Below are 13,628 nucleotides of genomic sequence, written 5' to 3' on the forward strand. Positions count from 1 at the left end.
TGAATACTGCATACCTAGAGAATGACGCACGGCTCAAGGAAAGGTACCCGGGACTCAGGGAAATCTAACTGGGATGGAGATCTCTTTGGAACTCAGGAAAGTGTCGTTTGCTTAAATCCTCAAGAACTCTTGTTAGAAACCTTTCTAGAAAATCTCAGTGCATTATTTTAAAGCTGGTTTATGCTGAACTCTGCAGCCACCGTTGACCAGCTTCTAGTAACTAGAAGCCACAAATTGTAAGGCAGTTGAGGAAATCTTGTTGTTTTTTGTGTGGTCTCTTCTTGGTGGAGTTTTCTTTTCCTCTCTTCCGTGGTAGTTCTGGTTCCGTGGTGACCCTGGAGAGCTGGATGGCTACCCTGAAGAGCCGCACTGGCTCTCAAGTCATCTGTGGTGAGGTTGCCGTGGGCCCACTGCCGTTCCCACAGGTCTTTTCATTCTGCAATTCCCTCTATTAATTTCCTTGGAAGAGAGCTACCTGTGAGGCTCACCATGGTGGTTTCTCCCTTTATTTTTTCCTGTTAAATTTATTTACTATCTCTTTGTAGAGATTGGTCTTTTGGGGAATAGAAAAATAGGAAACATTCAGCAAAGGGTGTGTCTGTGTCTCAGGGTGCTGGGCCGTGTGGGGCAGATGTGATCCAGGTCAGTGCAGCTGGAATGGCCGGGCCTCAGAGGGGCGCTGGGCTTTGAACCCAGCCTTCCCTGCGGGGGCTCACGCCGGAATGTTCTTCTGCTGTCTGCCTTCTGTGAAACGGCTTCCGACCAAGCGCTCTGTCAAATGATCGATGAGAAGTAAGTTCGGATTCCCTGAGTGGTAAAGAAGGAATCCATAGTGAGTCCAGACTTCCTCCAGGCGTCTCAGCATTCATTGAACGGGCTGTTCAACAAGTACCCAGTACCTGCCCGGTGCTGTTTGAGGTCCTGGTGCCACAGGTGATGTCCTGCCGTCAGAGTGTGTCGCTGGCATCTTTAAAGCTGGTTTCTGAATAGAACGTCTATGTAGATAGTTTTATGAATAACTGCTGCAAAACGGTGCTAAGGAAAATGAAGACGTTTCGGGGGCACATCTCTTAAGCTTCCCATGATCTCCTGGGCTGGGTAGACCAGCTGTGGGCTAAGACTTCTTTCCTATTTCTCCAGCACTTTTCTTGACTTAAACAAAAGCCATAACATTTTAATATTCATTATGTATTTCCTGGAGCACCCATATTACTCATGCTTTTGAGAACAAACATTTAAATCTGGGTGGAAATGTAACCAAGATGTGAAAATGTTCATATTCTTTTTTTCTTTTGAGGAAGATCAGCCCTGAGCTAACATCTGCCGCCAATCCTCCTCTTTCTGCTGAGGAAGACTGGCCCTGAGCTAACATGTGTGCCCATCTTCCTCTACTTTATATGTGGTACACCTGCCACAGCACGGCTTGATGAGCAGTGCGTAGGTCTGCACCCAAGATCCGAACCGGTGAACCCCGGGCTGCTGAAGTGGAACGTGCAAATTTAACCGCTGTGCCACCAGGCTGGCCCCCAAAATGTTCATTTTTTGACTTGGTTACCCTAGTCCAAGAATTTTAGAATCTAGTAAGACGTATCTACAGTGTTATTTTTGATGGTCTCCCCCAAACACAAGAGAAATGCCTTATGCCCCACAGAAGGAACATTAAAATAAATTCTGGAGTTTATTAGACGGCAAACATATTTAACCACTGAAAATTATAAATATGAAGTGCCTGGCAACATGGATAAAAATACAGCGAAAAGGAAAAACCCCCAAATAGCACGGGTACCATGAATACAATTTAAATTTATCTTAATGTATTGATAAGGAAGGAAGTATTTGATTTGGTGCAATGAGAGTATTATGCCATTAATACTTTTTTCTTCTTTTATACTGACTTTCATGAATGTCACTATAATATTTGTACAAAAATAAAACAAAACCAGTTGAGTTAATACATCCATGCTATACCTGGTTTTGGAATGATTATTAATGTGGGCAAAAATATTGTCTGTTATGTTGAACCCAGTGTACAGAGAGGGTGGCGAAAGCAAGTACAAGAGCTGAAAATGAACGCTGGACTTCTGTACTTTCTTAATTTTTAGCTAGGCTTTGAATTGCCACGATGATGCCATGAAATATCAGTGTGAACCACATCAGAACACACTGCGAGAAGGCTGACGTGAAATATCACTGTGAACCACGTCAGAACACACTGCGAGAAGGCTGACGTGAAATATCAGTGTGAACCACGTCAGAACACACTGCAGAAGGCTGACGTGGAATATCAGTGTGAACCACGTCAGAACACACTGCGAGAAGGCTGACGTGAAATATCAGTGTGAACCACGTCAGAACACACTGCGGAAGGCTGACGTGAAATATCAGTGTGAACCACGTCAGAACACACTGCAGAAGGCTGACGTGAAATATCAGTGTGAACCACGTCAGAACACACTGCAGAAGGCTGACGTGAAATATCAGTGTGAACCACGTCAGAACACACTGCGGAAGGCTGACGTGAAGTATCAGTGTGAACCACGTCAGAACACACTGCGAGAAGGCTGACGTGAAATATCAGTGTGAACCACGTCAGAACACACTGCGAGAAGGCTGACGTGAAATATCAGTGTGAACCACGTCAGAACACACTGCAGAAGGCTGACGTGGTGCGTGTTCACCTAGGTTGTCGGGGGTCCATGTGCAACGAACTGTGTGGATTGATAGCAACACAATGTTTTATCCCCAAGATTACGCAAAGTGGACTCGCACCATAGACGTGATGCACCCGAGGAAAGTGAGTGTGTTGTGAAGCCATGCGATCGTTCAGGGAGTGCACGGTCGGGTAGCTCAAACTGAACCAGCAGTCAAGTCTAGATCCACCTTCACACTCATGCTGACAAGGAGAGGCCCTGTGAGATCAAGTCTTTTCCTGAGAATCCCGATATAATGAAAACTAGTATATCCTAAAGTTACTAGATTAAGGCAAAATGCAGAAATTAAAATGTCTTTTGTCTGATTGCGTTTCTACAAATTCCCTGTTGAATTAGTGAATTGAGTATCTTCACTAGTGATAATTAAGAAGTATGATAGGAAATTTGTAGTTCCCTGTTAAATTGAGTGGACTCACAGATGATGCTGTAGCTGGAATCTTGTAGTTTTTAAAAACTTAATTTTTAAAAAAATTATTTCTAGGAACGTAGGCCTCTCCTTAAATTTGAGAGCGCTTTGAACTTTGAACAGTCGAGATCTTTCTTAGACTCTGTCTGGAATGGGAAGACTTGGATCATTCATCATGGATGATATGTCATTGACTTAGAAAGCCTTTTACCAAATCTCATGTAAAAACAGAATTCTGCATTGTCACGTAGCAGCCTGCCTACTCCCTGTTCCGTATCCCTTCCTGCAGCCAGCGATAAGCTACTTACTGCGCCCTTGGACCTGGTCTTTATTTAGTCCCTCAGTCATTCATTCTTAGGAATCTGACTATCTGCTAGATCCCAGGCACTGTCAGGTGCTGGAATATACTGATAAACTAAGGCAGTCAAGGTTCTTGCTCTCCCGGAAGTAACGTTCTAGTGGGAGCAAGCAGAGAATAGCAAGGAGGATAACTCCATTGTGGTGAGTGCTACCAAGAAAGGACACAGGATGGTGAGCTAGAGAATGGGGTGGGTACGCTAGACTGTCTCTAGGAAGAGTTAAGACGCACTTGGGCCATGTCGCATTTCCTAACACCCCTAGGAGCAGCCCTGAGCCCATCAGTAGACACACTGAAATGGTGAGTTAGGGGGTGAAGGAGATTACAGTGGGATGAGGAGGTGCTCAAAACCTATTAGTCAGTTTGACCAAGAAACTTCTGGAACTCCAACACGATTGAGTCTACAGAGACAGTCTTTAGAATGGCCCCACTTTGGTTCTATTAAGTTTTAACATCCAACTTTTAAATATAGCATGCAGCAAATGTATTCACTTTTGGGTGCAACTTCTTTTCTGACTTAAGGCAAGTATTTATGCCTCTAAAATTTCACATTACAAATGGTATTTTTATTTTGATGAGCTGTGTTCCTTTCTTCCTGCATTCATTCATTCAGCCAATATTTATTGAGAACCTACTAGGTCCTGGAGACGCTGAGGTGAACAAAATAACAGTAATCTCTGCTCCCATGTGGGTGTGTGCTGGTTATGCCACTCCCAGTCCTCTTCCTTTTCCTTCTGACTTTATAGGAATATACTGCTACCACCACCGCTTATCATGACACCATGTCTGGAAGACGCTGTTTGTGTGGTGTAAATAGATCTATTTTGTGTTCTGCTGCTCTTTCCCCTTAAACATTGTTATTGTCAGTGGTTTTTATTCTTTGGGATGTGGGTAGTTTAACTTTTATTAGGGTAATTTTGGTGTGTTAGATACTCTTTTGGCCGTCAGAGTGCTTTTCTTTGTTTAGGAGCATATAGAACTCCTGGTCCCTGACTGATTTTGCAGTCACAACATAGCTGGAGTGAAGATCCAGCTTGAAGCGTTGTGAGATAAATCATTTCCACATTCTTGCTTAAGTGGCCATTTTAGTGTAGAGAAGCACATTTTCTGTCGAAAGCCAACGCGAATGTCTCCTTGACCCAAGGTCTCAACAGTTTTTGAGCAACACAGGTATGATGGTTTAGAAAGAGCTCCATAGATAAAGCCTGCAGAGTTTAAATTTTTCCCTTTGAAGACACGGAAAAAGCATTCATTTGAAACAGTATAATTCGCATATATCAATAATGAAGAGAGGGTCTGTTTTCGTTTCTTATTTACTGGCACGCCAAAATACCTCTGTCCCCGGGACTAAGCATTCGCTCAGCAAGGGCTCAACTTCTCCAGACGGATTTCTGGGTCCTTATGAACATTTTCATCTCAAGACACTGAAACAGATCTGTAGATTTTGTTTCTTTTTTAATGCCTTTTATAACAAACAAAAACTCTGTCTCCTTTCACGTGTAAACATCGATGGCTGCCATCTGCGTGAACGCAGAGCCCGTGAAGACCAAGTTACGGCTCGCTCCCCGCGTCGTCTGTGGGGAGCATGAGCTCTCTTTGGTAGCAGACCAAAGCAGAGGGGCAGCCCCACCTCGTCATCTGCCCTGGGGAGCTGTGGGTTTGTCTAGGAGAGAGCCACTCCCCAGGCGCCTTGGGTGTGAAAAGTCCATTTTTGAGGAACAAACATCAAAACAAAGGCCTCACAGCTGTGTACCTTCTACCTCCGAGACCAGGATCCAAAGTCCATCTAGAAACGGCTTAGCTGCCCCCAGAGCCAGGGGCGGCTGAGCACAGGGGGTGGGCCCTGAGGTTTTCACAAGCCACGTCCTCTCCAGGAGGAGCCGGGCTTGGGAGGCAGATACCCGCAGCCGGTCCCTTTAGGAGGGGACCTGAGCCGGGAGCTCTCCGGAGGTGGAGCCACGTGCCTGTCCAGTCTGACTGTGACCTGGGCTCCCGGGAAGCTCGGTTGACTTTCGGGAGGTCCGAGGGGTGGTGGCCACACTGATGTGAATGTTTGGCTGGCTGTCAAATGTTGGGCTAGCGCCCTGCCCCCAGCTTTTAAAGGACAGATGTTTGAAATGAGCTGTTGATAATTTGAAAAGAATTTCTGTGCTAACTTATTTTTATACAGAGTGGCGTATGAAGCCTTGTACGTAACCTTTTTCCTTTTGAGAATTATCAGAACAGTGTATCAACATTATAAAAAGTTAAGGAAAAAGAGGGGGAAAAAATCACCCTTAATCCTGCCTTCCGTTTTTCTTACATGAAGATAATATTTGAACATGGTTGCAGTCATAATGCATATCTAATTTGTATTCTACTTTTTCATTTAACGTTGTCTTCATTTTTTCCATATTTTGACAGTCTTCGTAATTCATCTTTAATGACTGTGTAATTTTTCCTTAGGAAGATGTCCCATAATTAACATTTTTCCTATTATTGGGCATTTGGGTTGATTCAGATTTTGTGGTGAACATCTTTTTTCCTTTGGATCATTTCTTAAGATCAGTTTCCAGCAAGAGGATTGCTGCGTCAAAGGGAATAGACATTTTTATGACTCCTGATCCACACTGTTAAATTGCTTTACAAAAGGTTTGACCTTTTTCTTTGCACAACTTTAAAGGTGAATCATCAGCCATGAGCCATTGCTTACATTTTTGGACAGTTAATTATTATTCCCATATTAGGCAGGGAGAGCAGCTCTGTGTACATCTGAATTTCTTCTAATTGCTTTCATTACATAGAGCTGACTTGTTGCGAAAAATGTCCTGGCTGTGAGACGTTCCAGACAACAGAGCCATCACTTTTGAAAAGTCTGGACCAATCCCAATTTTGTAATCAGTTCCCAGAGTTGTTCGTATTTCTTTTGGCAGAGATGTCTGTCTCTGTGGTCGAGCACAGCTGAAGGGTTGAAGTCACAGGGCGAGCTGATCAAGGTGCCTATTTTAGCATTAGGTTGGCAGCCTGTGGCCAGGTGTCTGGGTATTTTGAGAGAAGTAATTTTGAAAAGTAATTTGCAATTCATACTGTGAATAGCAGCCGAAAAGTCATATGCAGGGCTTCTGTGGAAATTCATTCTCTCCCCCTCCCTCCCTCTCTCTCTCTCTCTCTCTCCTCTTTATGAGTTGGAGGATAGTCATTAGGTTTTGGTGAAAACACACGGACTGCAGGCAGTCAGGATGTGTCCGTCCTGGCCGCATGTGCCACAGTGCCTTTGCTGTGCAGCAAATTTCTTGTGCTGGGTTTCCCCCTCTGACGAGCAAGGGTGTTGGAAACAGGAGTCCCAAAGTCCCTAAAAGTTTTTAGGTTCTCTGTCCTGAGGATGACTCCAACTGTGTCTTCGTTTTTGCAGCCAAAGATGTAATTTCCCTATTCACTGCTGCTTCTGTCAGGCAACAATGGAAAAGAACAGGATGTGAAACACAGGCCAATGTTTACAGTTTGACATTTCCACCAAAGGATTTCATGGCGTCTATCATCAGAACGAATGGCTAGAACTATTTTAACTACCTGTGGCTTGGATTTACTTAGGCCATCCCTTCTCCTCATTAATATGTTAAACATAAAACCAAGAAAAGAAAATAGCATTTGCTCTTGTCCAGCGGGTTCAGAGGAAGTTGATCCAACGTGTGGAACTGGTCTTGAACTGACTGACCATTACTTTATTTGCTGACTGTAAAAATTCTAGCATAAAAACTAGCATTCTCAGCAGCAACATCTTCAAACATGAAGGCCAACAGTATTTTATTTAGCATAGCATTTTGAAAGTCCAAAGGCGATTTGGTAAGACTTAGGCCATTCAGGGGAGGAGTAAAGGATGGACAAGGGGTGGCCGTCACTTTGTTAGCTGTGTTATTTCTCATTTAGCCAGTTATGAGAGTAGCTATGCTCGTCTTCCCCTGTGAAGGCACCGAGTCAGAAGAGAGCTTTCGTCAGGAAGCTACGTGGTCACTTTCCTGCACATCGTGGGAGCTGCCCTTGGGGGGTTTTCTGTTGACCACTAAGGTCACGCTGGCTGAGCCTGAGCAGCATACTTCACCTGTCTGTCTCTGTCCTGGTGAGAGGCTTGAGGCGTAGATTAGAGCTCATACACTGACAGCACAGCTGCCTTCGTGCAAGTGAGTGAGGATGCGTATTTATCGAGGAGCCCAGTCTCCAGCCTGTCCCCAGGGAGTAGCTGCAGGAGGGCGCCGGATCCCAGGCCTGGAGGGCTGAGACTGCTGGAAGTGGGTTTCAGCGCCATAAAGCCATTCACATTCTTTCATCAAATTCAGCATGGGTTTTTTTTTTTTTTTTTTTTGAGTGCCTGTTATGAGGCAGGCGCTGTTTCAGGTATCAGGGGTACTCCTGTGAACAAAGCAGCGCCCCCCCCCCCCCCCCCCCCCCCCCCCCCCCGCCTGCTGGGGAGACAGACAGTAAATAAGTAAACAAACATGGTTTATCAGATGGAGATAAGTGCCCTGGAGAAAACACAGTATGTGGAGACCAAGAGTGACACGGGGTGGGAGGGGCACTGTTTTCGGTAGGGCTTTCAGGTCACATGAGGTCAGATCAGCCTCTCATCAGAAGACACTGCAGCGTGTAAGAAGGAAGCAGGGGAGCTCTAAGCTTGTGATGTGAATATTGGGGCAAAGGCATCCCAGAGTGAGAGAACAGCATGAACAAAGGCCCTGAGGCAGCAGCATGCTTGGTATGCTCCACCAAAGAGGCCAGTGTTGTGGCCGGAGTGGAGTGAACAGGGAAGAGAATGGAATAGGGACTGAGACCAGAGAGGTGGGTGGGGCGGCCTTGTAAATTAAGACAGGGACATTCTTGGCCCTTTATTTTGAGTAAGATGGGAAGCCATAGAGATTTTTGAGCACAGGTGTGGCATCACCTGACTCTGTTGGAGCTTTACAGTGTGCTGTGGAGTCGGGGGCGGGGGGGTGGGTAGTGTGGATGGGAAGGAGATCACCCAGAGCTGTGCTTTCCAATATGGTAGCCACTAGCCACAGGTGGCTATTTTTAAGTAAATTAATTAAAAATTAAAAATTCATATCCACAATGGCACCACCCACGTGTCGAGTGCTCTCACATAGTCACATGTAGCTACTGGCTACCGTATTGGACAGTGAGATACAAATCATTTCCATCGTCACAGGAAGTCCTGTGCACAGTGCGGATGGCGTCTTGCAGTCTTTGTAGGGACTTGGGCTTTCACTCTGGGTAAATGGAAAACCTTCGGAAGGTTTTAAGCAGAGGAGGAAGATGCTCTGGGTTCTGATTTCAAAAGTCCGCTGGGGCTGCTGTGTTGAGAACAGACTGTAGGGAGGCAAGGGTCTAGATAAGAGACCACGAAGGGTCTAGATAAGAGATGGTCGTGTCTTGGATGAGGTGCTAGTGGAGGTTATGGTGACAAATGGTCGGACTTTGAAGGTATTTTGAAGGCAGAACCAACAGGCTTTCCTGTTAGAACAGATGTATGATTTGAGAAGAAAGTGATACAAGTGTTGGCGGTGATGACGAGGGGAGAGAAGGCAAAGCACGGGGAGGGACTGGACACGTGGAGGAGGCCGGCCCATCATGAACCGGGAGGGAAGGCAGGCCTGTGGCTGGAGGAAGGAGACCGAGAGCCCTCCTCTGAGCAAGAGGAGATGAGGAGGTCGAGGGAGCCACAGGGATGTTGGAAGTTCAAGGACGGTGGAGAAGGTTCCCAGTCCTTGTTGGAAAGCAAGTTGGACAGAGAAACATAACACAGTTGTCTGACGTGTTGAGGGCCCATCTGAAGTGGGCGACCAGGAACCCCTCTACCCTCTTGATCTTCTCCAGCACAGTGTGACTGCTCATACGCAAGTAAGGGGGGAGGAGAGGGCCAGGTTCATCGAGGGCTGATGTTTTTCTATGTAGATTTGCAGGAAATACAGAAGGCAAGGGAGTCAAGAGATTGGCAAGAAGGATATTACAACAGATCACGGACTCTAAATTGAAAAAGGAGGAAAGTGAGAAAAGCAGAGCGCCGGGGAACTGGGAGAGCGGAGGGATCAACAGACTGGAGGCTCCAAGCTTTCCGAGAACAGGTGGAGTTGTTGGTCATGCAAGTTCGATGGAGACATGCTCATGGAAGAGCTGCATGCTGGGGTCGGTAATTCCCCGGGTGGGGCTGACTTAGGTGATGACAAGGTCAGCCTTTGAATCTATGCGGATTTGTCTTCAGTACAGGCTGGCTTGCTAACTCCCGGAATTCCATATAATCTCATGGTGGATCTCATCTAAGCAGGTTTGGTAACCAAAAGCCCGAGAGCTCGGGATTGGGAGCCTAGAGACCCACCCACAGTTCCGGGCCTGTCGCACACTGGCTGCGGAACTACGGACCTTGAGGAGCTGAACTTTGCGGTCCCTTCCATCTCCAGTCATCTGAGTGGGTGTGACAGCAGCAGCATCTGAGGCTGGGTGTCCTTAAGGTCCTGGGCTGACTGGACTTTCTGCAACTCTCTCCGCCTAACAAGCATTTTCCTCTTTTAGTTTTGTGAGCGCTGTGTAGGAGAGCTCCTTCAGCAGAAACGATAGAGGCTGTTGCTTTCAGAATCCAATGTGGTATTGTGACCGGTAAATTCCTATGAAGCTCTGAACGTTTTATTGACATTTGTTCGGGAGAGATTCCAGGAGGCAGAACTCGTGCCCTCCACCCCCACCCACCCCGCTCCCCCCGCCATCCCCTCATCGCTCTTCCCTCTCTAGGACAGAGAGAATTAAGAACAATCTAAGGTAAATTTTTAACAAGATGGTTTAGCTTGGGCCTTGTAGGTTTGCCTGATGAAGTCAGTGGTAGCTTTTAGCTAAAATAACCACACTGTTTGCACAAGTTGTCTGGGGTCATTAGAATGATCGGACTGACTTACCTGCTGTTTGAACGGGTTGAGCCTCCGGAGGGACAGAAAACAAAAGGAGGGTGTTGAAATGCAAACAGACAGCTCTGGGTTCCCGTTCCCAGCTGCAAAATAAAGCTGAAGCTGACGTCAGCATCTCCTCGGAGGCCTGTGGAAAAGCTCTGGGCAAACCTCGCAGGGCGCGTGTCTCCTCGTGGACTGGAGTCCAAGGTGGGTAAGAAAAACAAGACACCAACAAACAAAGGATTTCATACTTGGAATTTGCTCGGCACCAGTTGAATAGCTGATTGTGTCTTGTTTCATCCCCACCCCCCCACCCCCTTTTCTGCCTGAATAGATAATCCTTACAAAACATCTATTCATTCTACAAGGGAAAATTTCGGGAGTGCTGGATACTGACCTTGGCAAGATGAATGGACCCAGACTGAGCGATGGGTTTGTGTGCGTTGCGGCCGACGTGCGTTCTGGCGCTTTGTCTGCCAGGTTAAGAATATTTTAGTAATAGGAAAGGAGGATTTATGGCATTTTAATTAACACAATGAAAGCTTAAACTTGCAGATAAAACTATTAGATACATTATTTTCAGAGCTTATTTTTTAAGACAAACTTGATTTTGTTGCTTCAAGAAAGGACCTGCTGATAATTAATGGCAACTTTCTTTTCTATTTCAATGTGACCACTTTAATTGATATGCAAACAATTACTTTTTAAGGGAAATAAGGAGGCAGTGCAGCCTAGCGAAAAGGACACACTGTATCAGATTCTTCATTGCTTAATTAAATTTGAGCTCTTATTTGATTTCTGCTATGAACTGGCTGTGTGACTTTAGGTAAGTTATTCAGCTCTTTTTTTTTAATTTATAAAATTGGAATGAGAAATATGTGACAGTAAAAAAAAAAAATTTGTAAAAGCATTTTAAAGTCCCGTGAGAATGGCACAATCAGAAACCACAGTTGGGTGGGTTTCTGAACTGAAAAATACCTGATCTTGTCAGCAAACCTAAATTTTAGTCTATTAGTTTATTTTTTTTTTAAGGCATCATTTAATTTCAGGTGCTTATGAACTCTTCAATTCGTTAATGGAAAGAAATGCCATTTACACCGGATGGCTACATAGCGACCTTATTCTGGTAAGATAATCTCTTAAATCCTTATATACACAGTCACTAACTGTTGGCTTTATAAGGTCAGCAGGAGCAGACGAGCTGTGGGGCTGTCAGGAGCTCAGCATGTCCAAGATAGCACTAACTGGAACAAACACAAAACAGCAGATCGTTTCAACAGCACCGACCAGTTCGAATGCAGCCCAGCCTGCACAGAGGACTCTTAAAAAAGAACTCGCCAGCCGAGTGACATTAAATAGGGAGATTGTTAGGTTGTGTCAGTGGAGTTTAGCTGTGCCTTATACAAAAGCAAAGTTCAGGGCGTGGAATTCCTTAAATTCAGTTCTTCTTAAACTATTAAAGGCAACAGCTTGCAGGCCAGCTTTCACTTCTGACTGCTGACCACTGTTGGAAGAGAAAGCTTCTGAAACCGTCATTCCGGTCTCGAGGCCTCAGACAAGCGCCGCCCGGGGGACGGAGTGAAGTCTGCTGGGGTTGGCGGAGCCTCGTGGTTTTGGGAACAGGGAATGCCAGGCCCCCGGGTTCTGAGTTCCAGCATCGACTGCCCACGAGTGAACCTGGCCAGCCACCCGCTGTCTCGTGTTTCCCTCTTTAGAGAAGAGCTGAGACTTGACTTTTTCGGGGGTTGCAAAACACGTTAAAAAGGATAGGAAGGCACCATGCAGACATGGGAGTGTGAACTGTCAGAGGAGGCGAGTCCTATAAAGGCAAATGTGTTCTTGCGATAATTGGAAGTTGATCATCTTTATGTCAGAATAGGGAGTTTGATTTCAAAATAGAGTTTCATGTTTGAAATTTTTTATTTGACCAGTGTGAATTCGGGTCATTGTTCGCTCTATTAATCTGTGTTGCTTACTGAAAGGAAACTGTTAACAAGCTACCTTACCAGAGCGGTTAATTGCTTATCAGAGAACAGAGCCCCAGGCTTTCTAGAAATGTGTATTAAAATTTAGTAACCTGACTTTCAAAGAGGGAGGCTAACCTTGGTTGAGTACAGGGCCCTGTGCCTGGGTTTCTATATGTGTCGTAAACAAACCAAATACACAAAGTAAATTCTCTAGGGACCTTAACCCAGTTAAACCAGTTGGTTTTTTCGAAGAAAACTGATTGAGGCTCCCATTTTATCCCTCACTTTCCCGGGACAGCTAGCTATTCAGCACCAGCTTGGAATTTGAATTCTGACTTCTTTCTGGACGTCACTTGGATGGCTCATTAATATGGCAAACCTTTCTAAAATGGAACTCAGTGTTTTTCTGTTCTTTTAATGGTGCGGCCACCCTCTCATCATTAAAAAAAAAGAGAGTGTAATTTTTAACTCTCACCCCCTCAGCCTTCTTTGTACTCTGCTAATCCAGCCAGTCCTGAAATCCTTTTAATTTTTCCATCTGTTTCTAGCGTCTCTCTTCTGACTCCCAGTAAAAACTATACTATATTGCCAGCATCCGAAATTAACAACTGTATCATTTTTGTCCTGTTTCAATTTATTTTAGTGAAGAAAAACTCTAGAGATAAGGTCCAGTTCCCTTTGAATATTCCAGTTCCATTCTCTCTTTCCAGTCTTACCCCACAGAGCCCACATTCAGTTTGATATGGGCTTTTAAAATATTTTATATATATTTACGTGTACCCCCAATTAATATGTAGTATGGTTTTATGGGTTTAAATATATATAAGTGGTTCCGTATGTCCCCATTGTCCTATGATCTGCTTACTTTCACTGAACGTTGTTTTTCAGATCTATCCATGCTTATGTAGACATACAAATACATACATTCTACGCACACTCGCTGTTTTTAATTGCTATCTGGTATTTCATGGTATGATCAATACTACATTTTATTAATCAGTCCATCAGTGGATATGCAGATAGTTTAAAAATTTTCACTAATATAAACGATGCTTGCATTACTTTTACGCTTGTCAGATACAGGCAGTAGTTTCTTAGGCTCTAGATACCTAGATGCAGAATTGCAACATTTTGAATATGAGAGAGGTTACCAAACTGACTTTCAACTGTTTGAAAACTGTTTCTCTAAATACTCTCCAACACGTGTCAGACTTGGTTTTTTTTTAATTTAGTTAAAATAATTTTTTCTCGTGATGAGAACTTTTAAGATGTACTTTC

The 13,628-nt window shown here is 44.7% G+C and overlaps 1 long non-coding RNA gene across 1 annotated transcript in view; it reads right to left on the reverse strand.

Moving 5' to 3' along the window:
* Positions 1 to 10,857, reverse strand: part of LOC123282269 (uncharacterized) — a 28,124-nt gene extending 17,267 nt beyond the window's left edge. Inside the window, exons 1-2 of the long non-coding RNA XR_006522307.2 lie at positions 10,781 to 10,857; positions 10,393 to 10,578 (exon numbers count right to left, since the gene is read on the reverse strand). This is a non-coding gene — a long non-coding RNA (uncharacterized lncRNA). The remainder of the gene's footprint in view (positions 1 to 10,392; positions 10,579 to 10,780) is intronic.
* Between the last annotated feature and the right edge of the window lie 2,771 nt (positions 10,858 to 13,628).

This window comes from Equus asinus, chromosome 30, assembly GCF_041296235.1.
Source record: "Equus asinus isolate D_3611 breed Donkey chromosome 30, EquAss-T2T_v2, whole genome shotgun sequence".
Lineage (NCBI taxonomy): Eukaryota > Metazoa > Chordata > Mammalia > Perissodactyla > Equidae > Equus > Equus asinus.